General features: G+C 47.0%; 1 protein-coding gene across 2 annotated transcripts in view; it reads left to right on the top strand.

Moving 5' to 3' along the window:
* Window positions 1-25216, top strand: part of SLC7A7 (solute carrier family 7 member 7) — a 188460-nt gene that overhangs the window by 5036 nt on the left and 158208 nt on the right. The window contains exon 1 of one of the 2 annotated variants that reach the window (XM_086923650.1): window positions 12226-12322. The exons of the other annotated variant lie outside the window; for it this stretch is intronic. The gene's annotated coding sequence lies outside the window, so the exon portion shown is untranslated. Of the gene's footprint in view, window positions 1-12225; window positions 12323-25216 lie in introns of those variants that run through there. 2 annotated transcript variants of the gene reach the window in all.

Here is a 25216-nt window from a genome sequence, read left to right as displayed (position 1 = left end):
TAAGCACAATAGTAATCAGCACCTTTTAAAATTATTTTGATTGGATCAGGTTCAGAAGGATGAAAGAGGGGGTGACAGAACGAAAAGATTAAGAATTCTTGAGTCCACATACATAGTGGAGTTACAAACTAAGAGCCAAGTGTAGGTAAAAGCAGTTTTGCAAGTCCTTAATAGCGAATTTTAGGGAATCTCTATTAAGGACTCGCAAAATGCCATGTAGGTAGGAATCGCAAACATTTTTGCGATTCCTTAATATTCCTTAATTGCAAATTGCAAATTGCAATTCACAATCAAGTAATACCTTCCCATTCATTCATATAGGGCTAGAGGCCCATAGAATGAATGGGAATTGCGCACACAATTTGCCAGCACCTAATAGGCACTCTCAAATTGCGTCCGCAATTTCAAGGGATGCAAGGGTTCCATAGGGACACCCTGTTGCACCGCTGAAATGTGCATGTGTGCACATGTGGCGCATATACATGCCCTAAGGGCATGAATGACAGCCAATCAGAGTGAAGCTCGTGCCAGGGAGGATTTGCGTATCTTCCTCAGAGCTCAGATATATATATTTTAATTTTTTTTATTTCTCAGCAACTACTGAACGGATTTACACTATTTTTAAAAAAGTACGCTTTCTGGACCAAGACCTACCTTTTTGCCAAATTTGGTGTAATTCCGTTCAGCAGTTCGAGCTGTAGCCTGTTTCAAAATCCCTATGAAAATTAACATGTGGAAAACACGTTTTGGGACCCCCCTTTATTCTCGGCCCTCGCTTGACGAACCACCCCGAAACTTTCAAGGCAAGAGCTGACCTGAGCGAACCATTAGTTTTGAAAATTTAGCAAACATTAGTCAAACGCCTCCAAAGATATTGGCAAATTAAAAAACGTTTTTCCTATGAATAATAGGTCCTAACTATAACTACCAACTGGCGACCGCCAGTAGGTAATATATATATATATACATATATATATATCCAAATGCAGTCTTAGACATCTCCGCCGTCGCGAATGAATAGACCACGCAAATCCAACGTGTTGTTCGGCACACAATTTTATTGCAGTAGAACCACTAGATCCGACGCGTATATGTGTATAGTGTGAACAAAGGCGAGTTAGCCTGAAACGCGTAGCTGTTCTCTGTGTGTTTGCAACAATAAACCATTTTTGCTGATTCCTGTGGTCCGTCTCCCTCGTTTGCCGGCGTGCGCTGCTGCCTGAAACGCTGTGAAATCCGAGGAGGAGCTTGTGTTTTCATATATATATATATATTATTCACTGAAAAAAACATAGTTTTCACACATGTTATAGTTAGCTGGACACTTCACTCATAAACCATTGAAATTCCCCCGTTATATTTAGTTCAGCTAACTATAACTCGCGTGCCCGCAAAGCACTCCTGATGTCACATATTACATCACTCATGACATGGTCAGTGACATCACTCATGACATCACTGATTCTATCTGAGCTCGGCGGCGACGGGTAGGTGAAGAAGTAAGGACACGGGAGTAGAGAGCCATACCTGATGGTTTCCACCCTGATGTACCAACCCGCCGAGCCTTGTTGCGCATTTAAATCCAGACCATTAGGCATAGGATAAAGCTACAGAGGTAATAATATCCGCATTTTGGTATTAGGCACATGACACTAGCATGTTGTTGATTGTTTGTAGACCTTGTCTTCATCCATCGTAGGTCCTGATGAATCGCGGGTAATTTACCCAGGCGAGAAACATGTCGACCAAACCTTTCTAATTCCTAATCTAATCTAGGGCCAGTATACCTATCCTTCTGGCACCTAGTGAGTTAGATTCACGTTTTTAATTGCAGTAGGGGACCCCCAGAATAAAGTGGTTTCCTGTACCCTCTACTACATTTTAATCACCACCCAGGCTACATACTACATTACCCGCACACCCGCACTTCACCAAAAGGCAGTTGGATTAAAAGATCTCCGCCAAAGAGCCCCTCCTAGAGGTGAGCCCGTCGGGGTTTGCACCGCCTTCCCGACGAGGAGCAACGCCGATGATGAAGCATGACACCTGTAAGGGTGTGTGAGGCAAATACATCCAACAAAATGGATGCCCAAAGGTGTTACATCTTCACCTTCGGTCACGCCAGATACACACACTCCTTTCTCCTAGGAACAGTCCAGCACCCCATACTGTTGACCCATACTTGTTGAGGGCACTAGCTGTAACTGGACCTTCCACTTTCCTTAGTGGTAATTGTGCCCGATTAATCGATTGATCACCCTCCCTCCTCTTGATAACTATCACTGATGACATCTCATACTGGAGGTCACTGGGGGCCAACTAGCCCACCAGGAACCTTCAGTATGCGCTCGGGAAGGTACAGAGTACAGAACAGAGTACAGTACAGATGTAAAAAAAAATAATAATAATAATTTTTGGGCCTTGGGGGTCCTTGTGGGACCCCCTGAGCAGACCTAGGGGATCAGGGTGTTTCTACCCTGCCCCCTTTGCTTGTTTGGCACGTTTTTTTCACTGCTTTCTTGTGCCTCGGTTCTACCGAGGCACAAGATGGCTGCCAACACTTCCTGGTTTGGAGTGTTGACAGACAGTTGACAGCCAATGGCCATGCAGCTCGTGCTCGGGAAGGTACAGAGTACAGTACAGAGTACAGTATAGGGTACTGAACTTCGTCTCTAGACATCACTATGATTTTACTTTTGATTTTCTCAGGAACTACTGAACGGATTTACACCATTTAACAAAAAGCACAATCTGAAAACCGAACTCTACCTCTCTGCCAAATTTGGTGTAATTCCGTTCAGCCGTTCGGGCTGTAGCCCTGGCTAAAGGTCCCTATGGAAAATTGCATGGGGAAAACACGTTTTGGGTCCTCCTTTTTTTTCTCGGCCCCCACTTGACGAATCACCCCCAAACTTTCAGTGAAGGAGCGGAGCAGAGTAGGCCATTTTTTTGGTGAAATTCGTGAAGATTTGTCCACCGGCGCCAAAGTTATTCCAAATACAATGATTTGGATTTCCTATGGAAACTAGGTCCTAACTATAACTACCAGTAGGTGATATATATATATATATACATATATATATATATATATATATATATATATACATATATATATATACATATATATATATATATATATATATATATATATATATATATATACATATATATATATATATATATACATATATACATATATATACATATATATATATATATATATATATACATATATACATATATATATATATATATATATATATATATATATATATATATATATATATATACACATATATATATATATATATATATATATATATACATATATATATATACATACACTAACACACTAAACAAATAAAGGTTAAAGTGACGTTATAGTTAAGAATTGTAATTATATATATATATTTTTTTAATTTAAATGAAAAATTCACAGAAAAAACAAAGGTTAAAAGGGACATTAGAGCTAGTTGAAATGTCAGTAAAAACATACTGTTCAAACAAAAAAAACTGAAATTCACCAGCTATAGCTATCTCAAGCATCTAGAACCTGTGCCCTAAGGTCACTATAACCTGCTCCCACGCCAATCACAGTTTTTCTTCATTAAATGTCATTGCAAATGGTCCAGTGATATTATCATTGATGTAAAAGAACGTGCCATGAGTGATGTAATATGTGGGGTAGTTAACAGTGCATGGTGAGAGCGCTAGTTTTAATTACCTTATGGCACAAATGATAGATACTTGAGATAACTATACACAATGAATTTCATTGTTTTTTTTCATTTAAAACGGTATATTTTAACTAACATTTCCCCTAACTATACCGTCACCTTTGTTTTTTTCTATGAATTTCTAGTATTTTTTTAGCATAAAGTAATATTTTGTTATGGTACGTAAAGCCAACCCCTGCAGCATACTGCCTTTGCAGCACACAAAACTACAAAACAGATTTACACAAAATGACAAACAACACTCTTTCTGGGCCAAGATTGAGCTTACTTCCAAATTTGATGTAAATCCAATCAGCCGTTTGGCTGTAGCTGTGTCTAAATTTCTATGGATAAATGAACATGGAAAATACTTTTTGGGACCCACCGTTTTTCGTGGTCCCGGCTTGATGGATCCCCCCCAAAAGTTTCCAGTTAGGTGCTGAGGTGGAGGAACATCTTTTTTGGAAAGTTTTGTCAAGATTTGTCAAACAGCGCCAAAGTTATTAAGAAAACAAAAAATTGTATTCCTGTGGAAACGCAGTCCTAGGTATAACTACACAGTGATGACTGCCACTGGATTTTATATATAAAAGTATATTTATTTAAATAATTATACTACCATAAAGAGGGAGATGAACATGCTGGAGTGATTTCCTCATCAGAAGAAAGCTCTAAGAGCACTGGCTACTTTTATGGGGAGGCATGCTTAATCATGAGATGTTTTAGTAAGGTACGGGAACTATGTTAAAATGTTATTCTTGAGGATGTAGGGAGGAGAAATAATAGGTTTTACTTTCACAGGAAGATGTCTAGGCACTGTGGAGATAATTTCTTATCAGAGAATGCTCCAAGAATAGGAATTGCTTCTGCAAAGAAATGCGGAGAGCTTTTTTGGAAAACAATTGATGTATTTTTGAAGATGTTCTCTTTGAGGGGAGAGCGCTAGATCATTAGTTTCCAACCTTTTTTTATACCGCAACCCCTAGGAAATGTTTGATTACTGTTCGCACCCTCTCCAAAAATAAGATTACATTTGCAGATGAATAGTCACATTTTTATTTTTTGAACCACAGATTGAACGGCATACAGTCCTGTGGGTGAACAAATTGAACTAAATAAAATATCCTTTCCCTCTATGTTGCACCCCCTGTAATGCTGGGGGAGGGGCCCCGCCCTGCGGTTAGGATGGCCACCGAGGCAGTGAGCTCTGCCACGCCAGACATCAAAATCGGCCAATTCTACTGCCAGAGAGATCCCATCGATCCTGCTGGGCCGATGCCTGACTCAGCTGACATGCGGTGACCAGGACAAGCTGTTCATTGTCTATTCAGGGGCAAAAGTGATTGTATTTTGAGCAGTACTTCTGAAGTAATCTCGTCCCTCATGGTCTGCTGTCAGAGCCAATGTGTGAAAGAATGGGGGTACCTCTGAAATAAGTTCCTAAATCAGGGATATTATCTAGTATGTGAGTATCACCATTTAAGAACTATGAAAATATGGGTGGACCAAAGCATAAATAGTATACATCATGTACATGTTATCCAGTACAGTTGTATCAAAAAATATTTTTATTGTTTGTTTTAAATTTATAAATATATGTAGAAAACAGTAAATTCAAAGCAATTGAAACAGACAATTACATCCTTAAATATCAGTTATCAATTCTGCCAATCACATTACTACAGAGCCAGCCTGACCTCAAAATGGCTGACATGGGGACACCACATCAACTAAAGGATCCTCCGCTTTACACAGACCTATTGAGCGGTGACCAAACTTAAGAGCAAGTATTCTCTTTCCAACCTACTGCACGCCAGATGTATGGTAGGTGCACTTACCCATGCTGTCCTGCCAACCTCAAGCTCTATAACATTGGGGTCCCTTGATACTGCACTTGACCCTAAAATGGCCACAGCTGAAACACTGTGCTTTTTCTAGAATTATACCAGATTAGCTGTACTCATCTTCCATCAAGTAATATTGCAGGCATTACTCGACCTTGCAATCAGCTATGAGGCACATCAGTGGGGCACTGGTAGGATATCATTGGGTCAATCTGTGACCCTGAACTAAGTGGGTCCCCTCCCCCACCCCACACTCCATGTACTGCTACTGCCAAATTATATACCCAGCCAGCCTTACCAATTGTCCTAATTCGCTCCTAGAAAACCTCACAAGGGAGGTCTTACTCCACCAACATGGCTGATCAAGAAATACATGATGCAAGGGGAGCTCTAACGACCTTAAACTAGCGCAGAAGAGGTCTAAGAAGAAGCCTCCCTCCCTAACCTCTGGATCAAATCAAAAGCTGATGAGAGTAACAATAACCATTGCACACCACCACCCCTACGGCCATCACCACCTCTGGGATCCCTCCAGGCCGAAGACGACTTCCTGTGAGTGCAACAGCACCTGAAGGTCTGGCTGAAAGGAGACAAGAAGTTCAATCTCTGTAAATATGTAATTTATGATTACCCAACCCTAATCGCTTCTTAAAATGCAATCTTGAGTGATTTTGCATCTTGTATATATGTAGCTGTAACCACTGGTATCTGTAGTAGGTAGACTTTTGTACTTACTACCATTCTTATGTGAGTTTAGAGTTTATCTGTTTGTATATTTTCCTTGAATGAATTTGCAACTTGTATATTAGCAACTCTAATCACTAGTATCTGCAGTAGACCTTTGTACTTACTACTATTCTTATGTGAATTGAGAGTTTTTCTGTTTGTATCTTTTATGTAACTAATGTACTCTGAAGTTCTTACGTAATGTAACTGATCCTTTTGTAAAGCGCTCTGATACCTTCGGGTAAAGTCTGCACTCTGTAAATCGTAATAAGTAAATCTTAAACCCCCTGGGGGTGCGGGTACACCAGGTTGGGAACCCCTGAGCTAGATGGAAGGTTTTATTCTAACAGAAACAAGGCCAGGCTGGGGATACAAATTCTTATCATCAAATGTCCTTACAAATGAATTACGCCCACAGACTAGAACACTGTGGGGCTGTGGAGAGATGTGCACATGGGTGGGGATGGTATGAGAAGAAGGTTGTCTTAAAACAGTAGTTAAATTCTCACTATTACAGGACAACACTCACTTCCGATCAATTAAGTACGATCATTTTTATTTCAATTCTGGTAGCTATGGGAACTGGTACACAAGGAGGCGAGTTTGTTTGCCCAGGCTCACACAGAGTCGTGGTTAAGTGGGAGTATGGGATTAGGAACCAGGTCTCGTTGATTTAAAATTGAGTATTTAGCCACTAAACCTCTCCTTTTAAACCCCACCCTTTCATTATACCAGATTGTGGTGACTTAAACCCGGTAGTTTAGCTCTAGGCCACACGCTTACGGCAAGCCTTATTGTCTCCTTGCACACATGGGTCATACAGCAACCCTGGCTGTTTACTTGCAGACTGCCCTGTGTCAAGAGACATCAAGATCTCTCGTCACACTCTCAGCTTGAATTAAAAACCAGACTGTCTCATAATACCCCACACCCCACTGTCTCATGAAACAAGGCCACATCACACCCATACTCTCTCATCACACCCAAACTCTCTCATCACACCCCAATCTCTCTTATCAGACCACATACTCTCTTATAACACTGGACACATTCATTACACCTAACTCTCTCATTATGCCCCCACTCTCTTATCACCTCATAGAATCTCATAACCCAGACTCTCATTATACACCTACACTCATCTCACTAGACACTCTCATTACATCCTACACTCTCAGCCTACTTTGCTCTCATCACACCCCAGACTCTTTTCACACCAGACACTCTCCTCACATCCTACACTCTCAGTCTACTCCGCTCTCGTCATACCCCAGACTCTTATTACACCTCCACTCTTATCACACCAGATGCTCTCATTACGTCTTACACTCTCAGTATACTTTGCTCTCATCATACCTCAGACTCTCATTACACCGCCACTCTTATCACACCAGACACTCTCATTACGTCCTACACTCTCAGTCTACTCCGCTCTCATCAAACCCCAGACTCTTATTACACCTCCACTCTTATCACACCAGGCACTCTCATCACGTCCTACACTCTCAGTCTACTTCGCTCTCATCATACCCCAGTCTCTTATCACATTAGACACTCTCATCACATCCGACACTCTCAGTATACTCCGCTCTCATCATACCTCAGACTCTCATTACACTTCGACTCTTATCACACCAGACACTCTCATCACGTCCTACATTCTAAGCCTACTTCGCTCTCATCATACACCAGACTCTTATCACATCAGATACTCTCATCACATCCTACACTCTCAGTATACTCCGCTCTCATTATACCCCAGACTCTTATTACGCCTCCACTCTTATCACCGCAGACGCTCTCATTACGTCCTACACTCTCAGTATACTTCGCTCTCATCATAGCCCAGACTCTCATTACACCTCCACTCTTATCACAACCGACACTCTCATTATGTCCTATACTCTCAGTCTACTCCGCTCTCATCATACCCCAGACTCTTATTACACCTTCTCTCTTATCACACCAGGCATTCTCATCACATCCTACACTCTCAGTTTACTTCGCTCTCATCATACCCCAGACTCTCATTACACTTCCACTCTTATCACACAGACACTCTCATTACATCCTACACTCTCAGCCTACTTCGCTCTCATCATACCCCAGTCTCTTATCAAACCAGACTCTCTGATCACATCCTACACTCTCAGTATACTCCGCTCTCATCATACCCCAGACTCTCATTACACCTCCACTCTTATCACACCAGACACTCTCATTAAGTCCTACACTGTCAGTATTCTTCTCTCTCATCATACCCCAGACTCTCATCACACTTCCACTCTTATCACACCAGACACTCTCATCACATCCTACACTCTCAGCCTACTTCGCTCTCATCATACCCCAGACTCTTATCACATCAGATACTCTCATCACATCCTACACTCTCAGTATACTCCCCTCTCATTATACCCCAGACTCTTATTACGCCTCCACTCTTATCACACCAGACGCTCTCATTACGTCCTACACTCTCAGTATACTTCGCTCTCATCATAGCCCAGACTCTCATTACACCTCCACTCTTATCACAACCGACACTCTCATTATGTCCTATACTCTCAGTCTACTCCGCTCTCATCATACCCCAGACTCTTATTACACCTTCTCTCTTATCACACCAGGCATTCTCATCACGTCCTACACTCTCAGTTTACTTCGCTCTCATCATAGCCACACTCTCATTACACTTCCACTCTTATCACACCAGACACTCTCATCACATCCTACACTCTCAGCCTACTTCGCTCTCATCATACCCCAGTCTCTTATCACACCAGACTCTCTGATCACATCCTACACTCTCAGTATACTCCGCTCTCATCATACCCCAGACTCTCATTACACCTCCACTCTTATCACACCAGACACTCTCATTAAGTCCTACACTGTCAGTCTACTTCGCTCTCATCATACCCCAGACTCTTATTACACCTCCACCCTTATCACACAAGGCACTCTCATCACGTCCTGTACTCTCAGTCTACTACCCTCTCATCATACCCAAGACTCTCATTACACCTCCACTCTTATCACACCAGACACTCTCATTACGTCCTGCACTCTCAGTCTACTCCGCTCTCATCATACCCCAGACTCTCATTACACCTCCACTTTCATCACACCAGGCACTCTCATTACGTCCTGCACTCTCATTACGTCCTAGACTCTCAGTCTACTTCCCTCTCATCATCCCCCAGACTCTCATTACACCTCCACCCTTATCACACAAGGCACTCACATCACGTCCTGTACTCTCAGTCTACTACCCTCTCATCATACCCAAGACTCTCATTACACCTCCACTCTTATCACACCAGACACTCTCATTACGTCCTGCACTCTCAGTCTACATAGCTCTCATCATACCCCCGACTCTCATTACACCTCCACTTTCATCACACCAGGCACTCTCATTACGTCCTACACTCTCAGTCTACTTCGCTCTCATCATACCCCAGACTCTTATTACACCTCCACCCTCATCACACAAGGCACTCTCATCACGTCCTGTACTCTCAGTCTACTACTCTCTCATCATACACAAGACTCTCATTACACCTCCACTCTTGTCACACCAGACACTCTCATTACGTCCTACACTCTCAGTCTACTCCGCTCTCATCATACCCCAGACTCTCATTACACCTCCACTTTCATCACACCAGGTACTCTCATAACGTCCTACACTCTCAGTCTACTCCGCTCTCATCATACCCCAGACTCTCATTACACCTCCACTCTTATCACACCAGACACTCTCATTACGTCCTACACTCTCAGTCTACTCCGCTCTCATCATACCCCAGACTCTCATTACACCTCCACTTTCATCACACCAGGCACTCTCATTACGTCCTACACTCTCAGTCTACTCCGCTCTCATCATACCCCATACTCTCATTACACCTCCACTCTTATCACACCAGGCACTCTCATCACGTCCTACACTCTCAGTAGACTACGCTCTCATCATACCCCAGACTCTCCGCACACTCCCACTCTTATCACGCCAGGCACTCTCATTACGTCCTGCACTCTCAGTCTACTACGCTCTCATCATACCCCAGACTCTCATTACACCTCCACTCTTATTACACCAGGCACTCTCATCACATCCTACACTCTCAGCCTACTTCGCTCTCATCATACCCCAGACTCTTATTACACCTCCACTCTTATCACACAAGGCACTCTCATCATGTCCTGTACTCTCAGTCTACTACTCTCTCATCATACCCCAGACTCTTATTACACCTCCACTCTTATCACACAAGGCACTCTCATCATGTCCTGTACTCTCAGTCTACTACTCTCTCATCATACCCCAGACTCTCATTACACCTCCACTCTTATCACACCAGACACTCTCATTACGTCCTGCACTCTCAGTCTGCTACGCTCTCATTATACCCCAGACTCTCATTACACCTCCACTCTTATCACACCAGGCACTCTCATTACGTCCTACACTCTCAGTCTACTACGTTCTCATCATACCCCAGACTCTCATTACACCTCCGCTTTCATCACACCAGGCACTCTCATTACGTCCTACACTCTCAGTCTACTTCTCTCTCCTCATACCACAGGCTCTCATTACACCTCCACCCTCATCACACAAGGCACCCTCATCACACAAGGCACTCTCATCACGTCCTGTACTCTCAGTTTACTACTCTCTCATCATACCCAAGACTCTCATTACACCTCCACTCTTATCACACCAGACACTCTCATTACATCCTGCATTCTCAGTCAACTCCGCTCTCATCATACCCCAGACTCTCATTACACCTCCACTCTTATCACACCATACACTCTCATTACGTCCTACACTCTCAGTCTACTACGCTCTCATCATACACCAGACTCTCATTACACCTCCACTCTTATCACACAAGGCACTCTCATCACGTCCTGCACTCTCAGTCTACTTCGCTCTCATCATACCCCAGACTCTCATTACACATCCACTCTTATCCCGCCAGACACTCTCATTACATCCTACACTCTCAGTCTACTTCGCTCTCATCATACCCCAGACTCTTATTACACTTCCACTCTTATCACACCAGACACTCTCATTACATCCTACACTCTCAGTCTACTTCGCTCTCATCATACCCCCGACTCTTATTACACCTCCACCCTTATCACACAAGGCACTCTCATCACATCCTGCACTCTCAGTCTACTACGCTCTCATCATACCCCAGACTCTCATTACACCTCCACTCTTATCACACAAGGCACTCTTATCACGTCCTGCACTCTCAGTCTACTTCGCTCTCATCATACCCCAGACTCTCATTTCACGTCCATTCTTATCACACCAGACACTCTCATCACATCCTGCACTCTCAGTCTACTACGCTCTCATCATACCCCAGACTCTCATTACACTTGCACTCTTATCACACCAGGCACTCTCATCACATCCTGCACTCTCAGTCTACTACGCTCTCATCATACCCCAGACTCTCATTACACTTGCACTCTTATCACACCAGGCACTCTTATTACGTCCTGCACTCTCAGCATACTTCGCTCTCATCATACCCCAGACCCTCATTACACCTCTACTCTTATCACACCAGGCACTCTCATTTTACCCTACTCATTGCACTCACTCTCATCACACCCCACAGTCCTGCCAGTAGCGCTTTGGCCCTGGTGCAAGCAAGGAAAATGACCCTCGTGACTGCTGATGGTGGTAGTAAAATACTGCAATGATCATGGTTCAGCGGGCTCCTGTGCCACTGCACCTGCCGCACCTTTGGTAGCCACACCCCGATGTTCATTACCGCTCATCCTCTCTCGTGCCGTTCTTGCACGTGCTTTCGCTCTTACTCAGCTTCTGCTCGGATCCTGCTGACTCGCTGTCCGTCCGTCTCTCTTGTGAAATTGTGCGCTCTCTGCACCTTGGACTCCCGCCCCCGCCGTCCCTTAAATCTCCCCTCGACCTAATCTCTTCCTCTTTTCTGCAGTCTCGGAGGAAAACGTCCGACAGAGCCACGCGCGGACAGGGTGAGTAGGAAGAGGGCCGAGCTAGAGACTGTTAACATGGGGGAGGGCGGGAGCGCGAGATGGGTGGACGAAGGGAGGCTGAGAGTCGGGGCAGTTATTGTGAGTACATGACAGTAGAACTGAGAGATGGGAGACGCGGGAGTGAGGGGGCAGCCTGGGCGCGTGGGAGGTGCAGCTAGGGTCAACCAGAGAAGGCCAGGGCGAGGAAGAGGTGCCCGCAGGGAGTACCAGGTGATTGTCAGTGAGTGGGTAGGGAGTGGCTAAAGTATTAGGAGATGGGGGGCGGGGGGGTGCGCAGGAGAAGGGCAGAAGGAGAGGAAGACACAACTGTGTAAGAAGGAAATTGCATGAGTCCGAGGGGAACAGTCGAAGGGAACAGGACTCAGCTGGAGTGAGTAGGACTCAGCTGGAGTAAAGAGAACTCAGCAGGAGTAAATGGGACGCAGCTGGAGTGAGTAGGACTCAGCTGGAGTGAGTAAGAGTCAGCTGGAGTAAAGAGGACTCAGGTGGAGTAAATGGGACGCAGCTGGAGTGAGTAGGACGCAGCTAGAGTAGGAGTCAGCTCGATTGAGTAAGAGTTAGTTGGAGTAAATCGGACCCAGCTGGAGTAAAGACGTCTCAGCTGGAATTAGTACGAATCAGAGTGCCTAGGACGCAGCTGGAGTGAGTAGAAGTCAGCTGGAGTAAATAGGCCGCAGCTGGAGTAAGAGTCAGTTGGAGTAAATAGGACCCAGCTGGAATGAGTAAGAGTCAACTGGAGTGAGTAGGAAGCAGCTGAAGTGAGTAGGACGCAGCTGGAGTAAACAGGACCCAGCTGGAGTAAATAGGACGCAGTTGGAGTGAGTAGGAGTCAGGTGGGGTGAGTAGGAGCCAGCTGGAGTAAACAGGACCCAGCTGGAGTAAACAGGACGCAGTTGGAGTGAGTAGGAGTCAGGTGGGGTAAATAGGACTCAGCTGGAGTAAGTAGGACGCAGCTGGAGCGAGTAGGTGAAGGCAAGAGTCTACAGGAGGCCAAACCTGTCAACTCATCTGACAAACAAAATGCCTCCCCATGATTTCAGGGGATCACCCGCACTTTTGAGTCCAACGGTTGACAGGTATGAGAGGCCGCTGGAGCGACGGGAAGTGGGCAGCGGGAAATGCGTGCCTGGACAGAGTGGAAGATCTTGGGGGGAGTAGGAAAAGACAGGAGTAAGTACGAGTCTGCTGGCATGCTTAGGAGTCGGGATGGTGAGTAGAAGTCACCCAGGGTGACATTGAATCTGGCTAGTGAGTGAGCAGGCGAATGCAAGATAGCTGCATAGAGCCACTGAAGTCAGTATATGACGTCACAGGGCCTGTGACACGAAGCGGCATTTCTCCAGATGACTGTAAATCACACTGCATCGGCCTCTCTGGCACCCCTCCATCCACCCCACGGGCCAGGAGATTCCTGTCACCAGGACAGCCTTATCAATACCTGCACGGCAGACACTACTGGTGCACAGTGCAGGCGTGGGTCCGCCCCAACCTCCTGCTCAGAGCCTTCCCTCACTGGAGCCGCAAGGTTTCTCTAAGGACGGTACAGAACCCCCTCTCAAAGCCCCGCTGTTTGAGGTCAACCTCAGAACTCCTGCTCGCCCTCAGCCCCCTCGCCCCCCCACCCCCATCTCCTGTCACGATCCACTTCCTCTCCGCTGAACATCTGCTATCGGACAGCCCTGCTGCTCCAGACGGAGGGGCATGGCAGATAAGGGACCAGGGCATCGGATCGACCCCGGAGGGGGTGGTGCTGCACCCCCTCCATCTTTTTAAAGAGCTCTTCTTGTGGCTTTTATTGAATGTAGAATGTGACATCTGCCAAATAAGCCCCAGTCAGGCGCGATGAACAACAGCCTAAAGGAAAATGACCCCCTCCTCGAAAAATGTGGTAGGGGACCCTAAAGTGTCATTTGAGCAGGCCATATTTGAATTTTTGCAAAGGCATAGCGCCAAGACTCCCTCATCCTGGCTGCAAGAACCAAGGCTACCCCCGGCGCTAACACATGACTGCAGGGAATACGGTAGTTAACAAAGGAGTAGCCGGTGCACATCTCGGAATGCAATACCTGGTTGAAGCGCAATCTATTCTCTGAACTTCGAAAATTCCTAATGTTTACTGAATTTCAGAAAGGCTGGTAGTGGAGGGGAGTGGGAATAGTCCGTCGCATGCCAGCTAGCCACTAGTCAAGGGCAGAGTGAATCATTCAAAGCCAGGCTTGTTGTTGCCATGCACAAGCCCGGAAGTTCCCAAGTGACGTGCCACATTCTGGCCCGGTGCCGACGGCCTTTTCAGGAACTGGCTCGCAACTATTGAAATCTCCAAAACTCCAACAGACCCGGCCCGCGTCGGCCCGCGACCACGACGATGAGGCACTAGCGCCCCCACCCCCACTTCTGAAAGAAGCCGTGGAGCACTTCTTACTCCCCGTCACCTCCACGCTTATCCATCCCCGTAGGTTTATCATTAATCCGGAATTACCCCAGGAGCCTGGAATTTTCGCAGTCATTAACAAATATTAATGAGCTTGCAGTTCAGAGATGGAATCTGGACCCAGTAGGTGGGAGAGGAAGGGTGAGCGGCAGAATCTCCAAGCCCTCGGCGGACCCCCCTGGCCCCCCAACCAGCCCTTTCTAGCGGTCTTAGTCCCACCGTCTCACTGAATGTGCAAAACCTTCCTTTTCATAAATGGGCAAGATAGGAGACTGGCCCTCCTCCCACATGTCACATGAGAATCAGACCACACTCTGTATAACCGCATCTCTCGATTTACCTCACAATCGACACCCTAGAACAAGTGTCTGCAAACTTTTTGATGTGAGCACACTCATCAGCCCTGCCCCCCCCCCCCCCCCCCCATAGCAAAATCTTTTTAAGTCGGGCCCCCCTCCAAAACATTATGGCAGTACTTGGGGGAGTGGAAGGGTCATGGAGTGAGTTTATAATTTCAGGGATACTCTTTCTGTAGCTCACAATCCACAATATATATGAGACTTATAAAAGAGCACATATGTCAAGCAAAAACATTACTACCTAGAATGTGGGTGCTGTGGGCCTCTCACACTCCTGGCACCCTGTGCAGCTGCACCTGTTGCACTCGTGAAGCCTGCGTAGCAGACGGTGTCCTCTACCTCTCGCATCCCTTTCCCACTATGCCTGCCCATCACTCCAAGCTTGGAACAAGATCTCTGTCTCTTTCAGAATGACATGATCCTCCACAGGTCGCCACCACTTGCAGCAAGGATGCCCTCGGCCCTAATGCTAAGAAGGAAAATGAGCCTGCAGTCCTCTTTTATAAACGAAGGAAGTCATAATTGTTATGTGGTGGCCTCTCACACTCTTGGCCCGGTGCCTTGCACCTACTTCAGTAATGAGAGCAACTGCCTGATGAAGAAGGCAGTCTCCTCTGCACCTTCTTGAATACATTGACCTCCATCTTGCCCCTTTCTCCGCTATGCCATCTCCCTGAGACCTAAGCTAAGATGTCTCCCCTGCTTCAATTTCCCGCTGTCTTGGGCCGCTGGTCCAAGGCTCAAAGCAACACTGGCACAACAGCTGCACCCAGGGTCCGAATCTTAGCAAGGAAGGATATTAAAACGACACTAATTGGGGTTTAGAAGGTGCCTCACACCCCTGGGCCCAACTCTGCATCTGCTGCACAAATGAGGCGTTCACGTAGGAAGCTGGCTCTGCATATACTCTACCACAATGAGGTCTAGTATGCGCAGAGTCCAGTGGAACCCCAAAGGTAGGCAGCGGCAAAGTAGATAGCACCGCACTCTCTATTTGTGGCAGTGTGGGTGAGCAGTCAGGCTTTATCAGAGTGTAGTTAGTGTTAAGCATTTGTTGGGCACACTCAATCAGCAAATGATGTCACACACTCAAAGACTGAACTCAGACCAATTTTGTTTGTAAATAAATATTATTAGGTTATTTTATTCCTGGAGCCAAGCCTGGCACAGGTAAGTGAAATAAATGCTTTGCAAAATCTTATGCAGGGTTTGACAATTGAATGCAGGTTCAAATGCAGTTGATTGAAAAACAGGTAAGTTACAATGTTGAATCTTTTCAGATTACTTTTTAAGTTACATTTTCTACTCAGTGTGATATGCCTAGATATCACACTGGGGCATTTCCTAGAGAAAAGGTAAGTAAAATCAGTTTTGTAAAGTTGTAGTTTTTCAGGTTTTCACACAAATCAACTCCACGCTTAGAACGGTTTAACCCCTCCCATGCTCATGACGAGATCAGCTCGTCATGAGCCACTGTGCTCGTGTGCTCATGACGAGCCGAGCTCATCATGGCTGTTAGAATGCTCACACGCGTGGTTAATTCCCCTGCTGTGCTGAGCGTTCTAAGGAAACAGGTGTGGCCGTGACGAGCTCAGCTCGTCATGAGCACACGAGCACTTTGGCTCATGACGAGCTGAGCTCTTCATGAGCACCGGGGTGCTGTGCGCGCCCCCGCCCCCCAGCACAGCCGGGGAATAACCCCCACAGCCAAAGGGTTAAGGAAAAACAGTCAATGTATTACTATGGAGAGAAATGAAGTTATTGGTTAACAGGTAAATACTCTGTCTTTGGGGTTGATTTTCTGGGGTTAGTACAAGGGCTCCCCCAGGATCAAGGATGCACTCTCAAAGCACCCTCAGCTGCACTAGGGCGGCCAGATGCAGAGTGCTGTGGCCCGATGTTATCCAATGGGGATAGGGGACCTCCAGTTGGTGTCTGCTCCCGAGCAGGCCACAGGGTTGTGGGAGCCGAGCTCCTGGTGTTAGGGTCAGGGCAAAGGAGGATCAAAGTTAGCACCCAAAGTACACTTGCAGTGGCTGGGTGCACTGTGCTCTTTTGGCGTCGGGCACCCTGTTGGTTTCAATAGGGATTCTTCAGTTTTGACAAAGACTGTAGGCTTGGGGACGAAGACCTTCTGGAGGTGGCCATTAGTTGGAGAGGTAAGTTGGGATGCTGGGACACCATCGGTTGGGTCACCCAAGGCCGTGGGGCTTCGGATGCAGGGGTGTCTTTACTAGGTGTCAGTTTTTCTTACCTGCTCCGGTGGCGGTCGAGGGGATCTACCAGAAAGAGACTGCAGGCATTGTGGAGAGGGTCGAGGCAGGTCAGAGATCACCAGATCTCAGGTCAGGTTCGCCGGGGAGACACCCTTCGTGGTGTTGGGCCACTCGACTCGGGCCATGGGTGTAGGGTGCAGAGTGGTGCAGACTTGCGGATTTGGCCGGTACCAGAGTCTATGGGTGAGCAAATCTGTTCCTCATATGAGACAGAGTCTTTTCTGTGGAAGGCGGAGCAGGTCCTTGTGGTTCTTGGGGTTGCTGGCTGCAGGACACACCAGGATTTTGCTTCTGCAGGTTCGAGGTGGGGACAGGCCGGTGGGACCGGGCCACGTCAGTGGGCGTCCTCCTTTTCTTAGCTTCCGCACAGCTCTTCGGTTCTTCTTCTTTTCTTCTTGGTCGGTTCTTGTCTGAGGAGGCAAGGTTCAGAGATGCCCCTAAATACTAGATTTAGGGGTGTTACAGGTAAGTAAAGGTTGGGACCAATGGGTCCCTTCCTTGGGTGGGTACACCTCCTATTATAACATCCTCCAGTTGGAGGGGGTATATGCCTCACTCTGATTGTCTGGGACTGAAAGTTGTGCTTCACCTCTCCTCCCCCACCTAAGGGGTAGGGTTGGCAAAAGTGGGCACACCTCCATTTCTCACTTGGTTTTCCTGCCAATCCTCCCACCCTAAGTGGGGGTCAGAACCAGTGGGGGCCAGTTGCTGGAAGCAGCAAAAGGCCTGGGGAAGCTCACAAAGGCTGCAAGCATTTGAAGCTTCCCCTTAGTGGGCCCTGCCCATCCTGGGGTAGGAGGCTTGGCACCTCGTCCCAGGATGTGCATTGTTTCAGACCCCTGAGAGCAGCAGGCTCTCGACTCAGGAGTCCAGAAATATGTCTGGTGGTGGTCGCTGGTGAGCAGGCACTCATCCTGGACACTAGTGTTAGGTCGTTTTTCAGGGGTATCTCTAAGATACCCTCTGTGTGCATTTTTCATTATAATGTGCTGAGAAGTTTGATACCAAACTACCCAGTTTCAGTAAAGCCGTTATGGTACTGTGGAGTTCATAATACAAACTCCCAGCACCATATACTCATAATGGCATTACTGCACTTATAATGTCTAAGAATTGGCTTAGACACTGTAGGGGTACAGGGCTCATGCACTAGTACCCTCACCACTGTTATAGCGCACCCAGCTTGAGGGGTTGCTGATCTATGCCAGGGCAGTGGGGTGTAGGCATGGCACACAGGGATGTGCACCATTTCGACTCTTCACTTTGTTCTGCAGCAAAACATGCAGCCTACAAAGGCAGTGTGTGTGTAAAGATACATGGCCTCTATGGGTGGCACAATAAGTGATGCAGGCCTTAGAGGCCTTCCCTGGCCACAGTGTTCTGGGTACCTGTGGTACCATTTACAAGGGGCTGACATGTAGTGCCAATTGGGTTTTCTTTTCAAGGCAGTTTTAGGGAAGGAAAATAGACCCTGGGTGCCTGTTTGGCAGGATCCCAGGGCACACTCAGTCAAAGTACATCAGCAGTTTAGCAAAAAGTGGGGGCAACCATGCAAAAAGAGGGCACTTCCTTACAGTGCTCCTCTACTCATTCCAGTGCCCATCACTCCGAGGCCTGAGTCTTAAAGCAGGCTGTCTGCTTCCTTGCGTAAAACAAGCACTTTCAATGCAATAGGTCTCGCATTTGCAAGAGTTTAAGCCATTGCATTGTAAATGACAATGCCTTTTATTTATGTGTTTTTAAAAGCAAAACATATATAAAAGGCATCGTCTTTTCAAATGATAAGAGCTCAAACTCTTGCAAATGCGAGACCACTTTAATGGTTGTCGCGCCCGCTTTCTTTAGACGCTGTTCACCGTATTCAGGTTACAGTGACTAGCGTGTAAAGAAAGGGGCACGTCCAAAATTAAAGTTAAAGCACGGTATGTGGTGCTGTCAACTGAAAAGAAAAAATAAATAATTAATGAAGGTTCTGTAGCGCTGCCGCTAAAGTGAAAGTGAACGCAGTGTAAATTAAATAATTAAATAAGCGTGGCAGCTAAAATGAAAGCAGACTGCACCATAAATTAAATAAGTAAATAAGCGTGGCCGCTATAGTTAAAGCAGATCACGCTGTAAATTAAATAAATACATTGCTAATAACAATATAATAGCGGGTGGCATGCTGCGACGTCGTGGGTCGAATAGGGGAAGATCATTAAAGAAAATAGTGCTCACCAACTACATAAAGCAGACCGTGTAACAACACAAGTAAAAAGTCCAGTCCTTATGGGAGGTTACAAATGCAGACAAGGTGGTACCAAGGAGGGATTACTAAGCCTATTCACAAATGAAAAGCAATAAATTTGAAAGGACAGTAACCCGAGCCAATTGAAAAGATGGGCGGGTAATGGGCAGAGCTTGTATTCCATACCTCAATGCAGCATGCCTCGCAGAGCAGCGCATGCACTGCGGAGGCTCTACCTAAAAAGGGGGTAAAAACGCACATCCTACCCCCTGTTGCTTTGGACCTCTTCCCTGCACTGCAAACTAGAGTTACCGCCCATCTTTTTGCTAGTAATGTTATGTTATTTTAAGGCATTTGTAAAATGCATGGCTGCCCATGGCGTCCCAGCTCTAGTTTCAGATAAGAAGGCCACAGGGATAAACAGAGGGTTAGACCGAGAATAGCCAGGTCTTCACTGCCCTCAATAGGCCCAGTAATTCTGAATGCTGCTAATGGACAGAGGTAGAGAGTACCAAAGGGCGGGTGCTTTGGCACAAAAAAAGCGCCCTCCTTCTCTCGCTCTTCTAACATGGTGAACCTTGGAGTTGTAGGGAGAGGAAACAACCTAAAAGGATCTTGGGTTTGACCAAGGAGCGGCAGTTTAGACGGAGGAGTTTGTACTCTTGCTTATGAGGGTGGGGCTCAGCAGTGGAACCGGCTGCATTTGTCTTAAACTCGCAAGAGCTAGAATGGAGTGGTCATTCAGCTGGGACCCAGCCATGCTCACTGTCACGTCGTGATGCAGTCTAGTGGTTGGGGGGCGGAGCCGGGAACCAGGAACAGGAATGGGAGGGACACAAGACCGAAGGGCAGTTACGAGTAGGGCATGAAAGAATAAAGAAGTGTTGAAGACTACTCTCCGGCTCCTGTCCTATTTGGGGGGCACGACAATGGCGACGAGGGTGGGATGACAACTGAAGCCCACATTGCCCAAGACCTCTGCCGCCCGTGGACGGCCAGGAAAACAGAGAGCCTGCAGCCCGTGTCAGCGCAGCACGTAAGGAGCGCGAAACGGAATGCTCCACACGTTGTGCCTGAATGCTGCCAAAGCGCGAGAATCAGCGCTGTTTCAAAGAAGCTACTGCCCGTGCCCTGACATCCTGATTAACATAGCGGAGGTATTGCCCGCCGACCTCCGGAGGGTGGCCCGACACCCGAGAGCCTGCAGGGGTCCCGATGCGATGCTCGGAAAGAGCGCGAAAATCGAAAGCACCATTGAGCCAAGGTAAAGCTGCTGAAAGCCGCCACTCACCCAGTAGAGAAACTGCCTGCTAACACGAGGGATCCTCGGAGGGAAGTGGGGAGGCAAGATCAGGCTGCAGCCAAGGCGCGGAGAAGCACTGAAAGAAAAAAAGCGAAGAAAGAGAGAAAGCGAAGACCGGACTCGAGACCGCCTGCCGATGGCACCAAAGAGGCGTGGGGTGAGTCCTGAGTGTTCACGCTCCCAAATGATGAGCCAGCAAGCCAGAGACCTTACATTTGGCACTCATGCAAAGTAAATCTCGAATGACTATAAACACAGTCTGTCTCGAGCGGCGGCCATCTTAAAGTCAGGCGCCAGCCATAGGCCCCATTGAATTGTATGTGTCGGCCATGTTAGAGCCAGGCAATTGTGAAACCTGCCAACAAAAGTGAGAAAATACAACCCTTGAAATAAAAAAAAAGCATAAGCAAAGGCAAGAGGCTTAACAAAGAAACAAGCACAGGCAAGTGCGAGAAGGAAAATAAGCAAGATGCAAGTGACGAAACAAGACTGACACACATACAACAAGCATTGATGAATGCACGACAAACAAGTAATAAAACAAGACTGCGTAAATACAAGAGATAGAATAAGGAAACAAGCACAAGTAAAAACAACAGTAGAGTGAACAAGCACAAGTGACCGCAGGAAACAAACAGCGGTGAAGACTAGAGGAAACCACAAAATGCATTGGCAAACACAAGAGAACGAGCCCTGGTGAACGCAACAACCACGAACAAAGAATCATACCGCCAACGGCTGAGTGGCGACCAAGCTGATCTCAAGAAATCAAGTCCGTCTACCTGAAGCTTGCGTACTACACCATCATGCCTGTGAGGAAAGACACGCACAAACCCAATCCCTGCATTGGAGTACCTCCTCCAGTGACACAGACCAGCGCTCACCGTTTAGGTCCTGAATGGTCAAAGTGGCTGGAGTCATTGGACGAATTCCTCGCAACGATCGGTGAGTGGAGGGAAAGCAGACGTCGACTACTACTGCTTCAGCTGGTGGGCCATGAAGGCCGACGTTTAATCAAAACATTTTTAGCAAAAGACACAGAGACATATAGGGGACTCAGAGAGACGCTGCTCGCTCACTTCTACGCGAAGGAAGATGTGGATCATGAACGCATTGCTTTCAACGCAGCACGGCAGGAACCATTAGAATCCTTACCAAGCTTTATTACCCGGCTGCAACGTCTAGTGAAAGGTTGCCACTTCGACACCTTCACAAATGAAGATGCAATCCGACCGCGGGTGATTGAAGGCTGTTCAAAACCCGACACCAAGCCCAAGATCATTCAAGGGCGGTTCCCGCTAAAAGAGATCATCAGGAGAGCCGAAATTGGAGAGCAGGTCACAGCGAGGGAAGTGTCCGAAGAATTCCACCAGGACGCTGGAGACAAAAAGAGAAGACAGGAGACATGTCCGCGAGGAAAGCCCAGAAGTCAAACAAAACCTGAGAGAGGGAGGGCGAAAGCGGACTAGAGGCACGATACCATGAGAGACAAAGTGACAGGGAAGCAGGAAACAAAAAGAGAAGACAGGAGACATTCCCCATGTCCGCGAGGAAAGCTCAGGAGTCAAACAAAACCCGAGAGAGGGAGGGCGAAAGCGGACTAGAGGCAAGATACTATGAGAGACAAAGTGACAAGGAAGCAGGAAACAAACAGCGAAGAAAGGAGACATTCCCCATGTCCGCGAGGAAAGCCCAGAAGTCAAACAAAACCCGAGAGAGGGAGGGCGAAGGCGGACTTGAAGTAAGATACCATGAAAGACGAAGTGACAGGGAACTCCCTGAGTCACCAACACAAAGGACAATGGATAAGGGTGTACGAAAGACTGGGACAACCAGGAATCGTGACAACCAGGTTGACATAACGCCGAGAAGCCACTCAACACACTACTCTGGAGACATATCAAGCAGTGACACAGACCACACAGAGGAGGCCGAAGACAGTCTACCTAATGGTCATAACGAAAACTACAAACACCGGCGAGGAGACAAGTCACGTTATATTCGGAAACTAACATACTACTCCGGAAAACCATCAAGCAGAGACACAGACCACACAGACTACTCCGGAGAACCATCAAGCAGAGACACAGACCACACAGAGGAGACCGACGATAGTCGACTCAACGGTTGTGAGGAAAGGACCAAACACCGGCGAGGGGACAAGCCACGCCATCCCCAGAAACCGATACACACATACACTCGAACAACTCAAGATGCATACGCTCAAGCCATTTGTGATCTGGAGAAAACAGAGAAGAGTCAAATACTCCAAGACCAAACCAAGGAAGTAAACACGTGGCCAGCAAACAACCCTCGAACAACTCAAGACGCATACGCTCAAGTCATCTGTGATCAGGAGAAAACAGAGAAGAGTCGAACATCTCAAGACCAAACCAAGGAAGCAAATACGTGGCTAGCAAACAACCCCGTCATAGCAAGAACACAAAAGACATCTCAAAAGATACACCCAGAGGAGTGTCTCCTCGATAGCGTCGACTCTAGGAGTGCGTCGTCGACCGACTCAGAAAGCATATCCGGACGATCACTTAAGTCAATAGAGTCCTGGTACCGACAACGGTCACGGTGTCCACCACTTGAAAACACAGTGGAAGCAAAGGCCATCCTTCCTGTCCAAAACAACACACCTCAGGCCAACAACCTGCAATGTCTGAACTCCCCACAAGGCAACATGCCATGTCAGCCCCAGGAACACCATGATGTGAAGAATATACCGTCACCATTGAAGGGGTCAGCAAGACTTATGCAAAAAGGGCACAGAAAAAGCACAGATGCAGGTGACTGCACCCGCAGGGCGGAAAGGGACCACCCAGTCACCCTACCCAGAGGGGCCAACACGTTGGGAAAGAGAGGTCATCATCATCAGTTAGAAGGGAAGGGCGCACCTGTGTTGTCTGGCATGCCTGTCCAAGGACAGGAGGACAGTGTTGCCTCTGACCGAATAAGACAACGAGAAATAGAAGTGCATGCAGGCGCTCGGAAGAAAACTAAAACAACGGACACACGTGCAAGCGATCAATTGCCGCTCAAACAAGAACTACAAAAGAATACGGACAGCCGACATCTAGCGGAGCCATTGACAGCCACATCACAAGAAGCGATACTCCTGTCGAGGCAGCCGGTAAGACACAATGAAGTGTCCCCAACAGACTGCACCCTGCTGACACCTGAAAAACAGACCGAGTTTGAGTTTGTGATGGAGACGTGTCTCATGACTCAAATAGGCGGGTCGCCGCCCTGTGCAGCTGATCAAGATACTATAGAAGTTTCGGGAATCAACTTTGTTTGTTAAAAAGGGGGGAGATGTCACGTCGTGATGCAGTCTAGTGGTTGGGGGGCGGAGCCGGGAACCAGGAACAGGAATGGGAGGGACACAAGACCGAAGGGCAGTTACGAGTAGGGCATGAAAGAATAAAAAAGTGTTGAAGACTACTCTCCGGCTCCTGTCCTATTTGGGGGGGCACGACACTCACCACAAGGAGAAACGCAATATCTGAGGGAAAGGAGCTCCTCATGTGAGTAGACCAGCCTGTGGAATTTCAGATAGGCAAAGTGCCTGGTTCCTGGGTATATCCAGGTGCAGACGAGTGCTGACGGGCTTGCCTTTGGTGCACCAGCGGCGCATCCGCGCTACGGCTTGCAGCAAGTATCCGGGGGCTCAACTGGCTCAGCTTTGATTGGTCAAAAGCAACCAGTCAGAGCTAAGCAATGCCGGAAGTGAAAAGAAAGTTAAAAGGTCAGGAAACCAAAAAAAAGACGACTAGCAGCAGCGTTTTCACCAGCAATATACTCAGCAAGACATTAAAACACTCAAATGAAGCATAAAAACCCTCTGATTCATAAGAGGTAAATTCTCAAAAACCAGTAATACAGCCATAATTTGGGTGCTGTGGTCATTCGCAGCATTGCCGCATTGTCACTGCACCTGCAGCACTGATGCCAGTGATGGCCATTAAAAAAAATCTCCACCTTTCTCAGGGGATCTCTCTGAGGAATCTGTGTCTGTTTCCATTTGTAAATGACAAAAGTAGCCCCCCACATAACACCCTCTCCACTGGGCCATCTCTTTGATGCTATCATTGGACAGAGAACTACAGAAGAAACAGGCTTTCTCACCAGGGTACTGGCTATCTGAAAGAAAGGTAAATGTGTGCAGTTGGTTAATCACCAAATGTGAAGGCTGCTGGAACTAAGTACGGGCTTTTATTTATGGAGTCTCTTGAAGCTTTATGGTGACAAAGATGTATTCTTTTTGAGAG

Source organism: Lissotriton vulgaris, chromosome 5 (genome assembly GCF_964263255.1).
Source record: "Lissotriton vulgaris chromosome 5, aLisVul1.2, whole genome shotgun sequence".
Classification (NCBI taxonomy): domain Eukaryota; kingdom Metazoa; phylum Chordata; class Amphibia; order Caudata; family Salamandridae; genus Lissotriton; species Lissotriton vulgaris.
The sequence above is the reverse complement of the archived record's forward strand: the minus strand, read 5'-3'. Positions and strand labels throughout refer to the sequence as shown.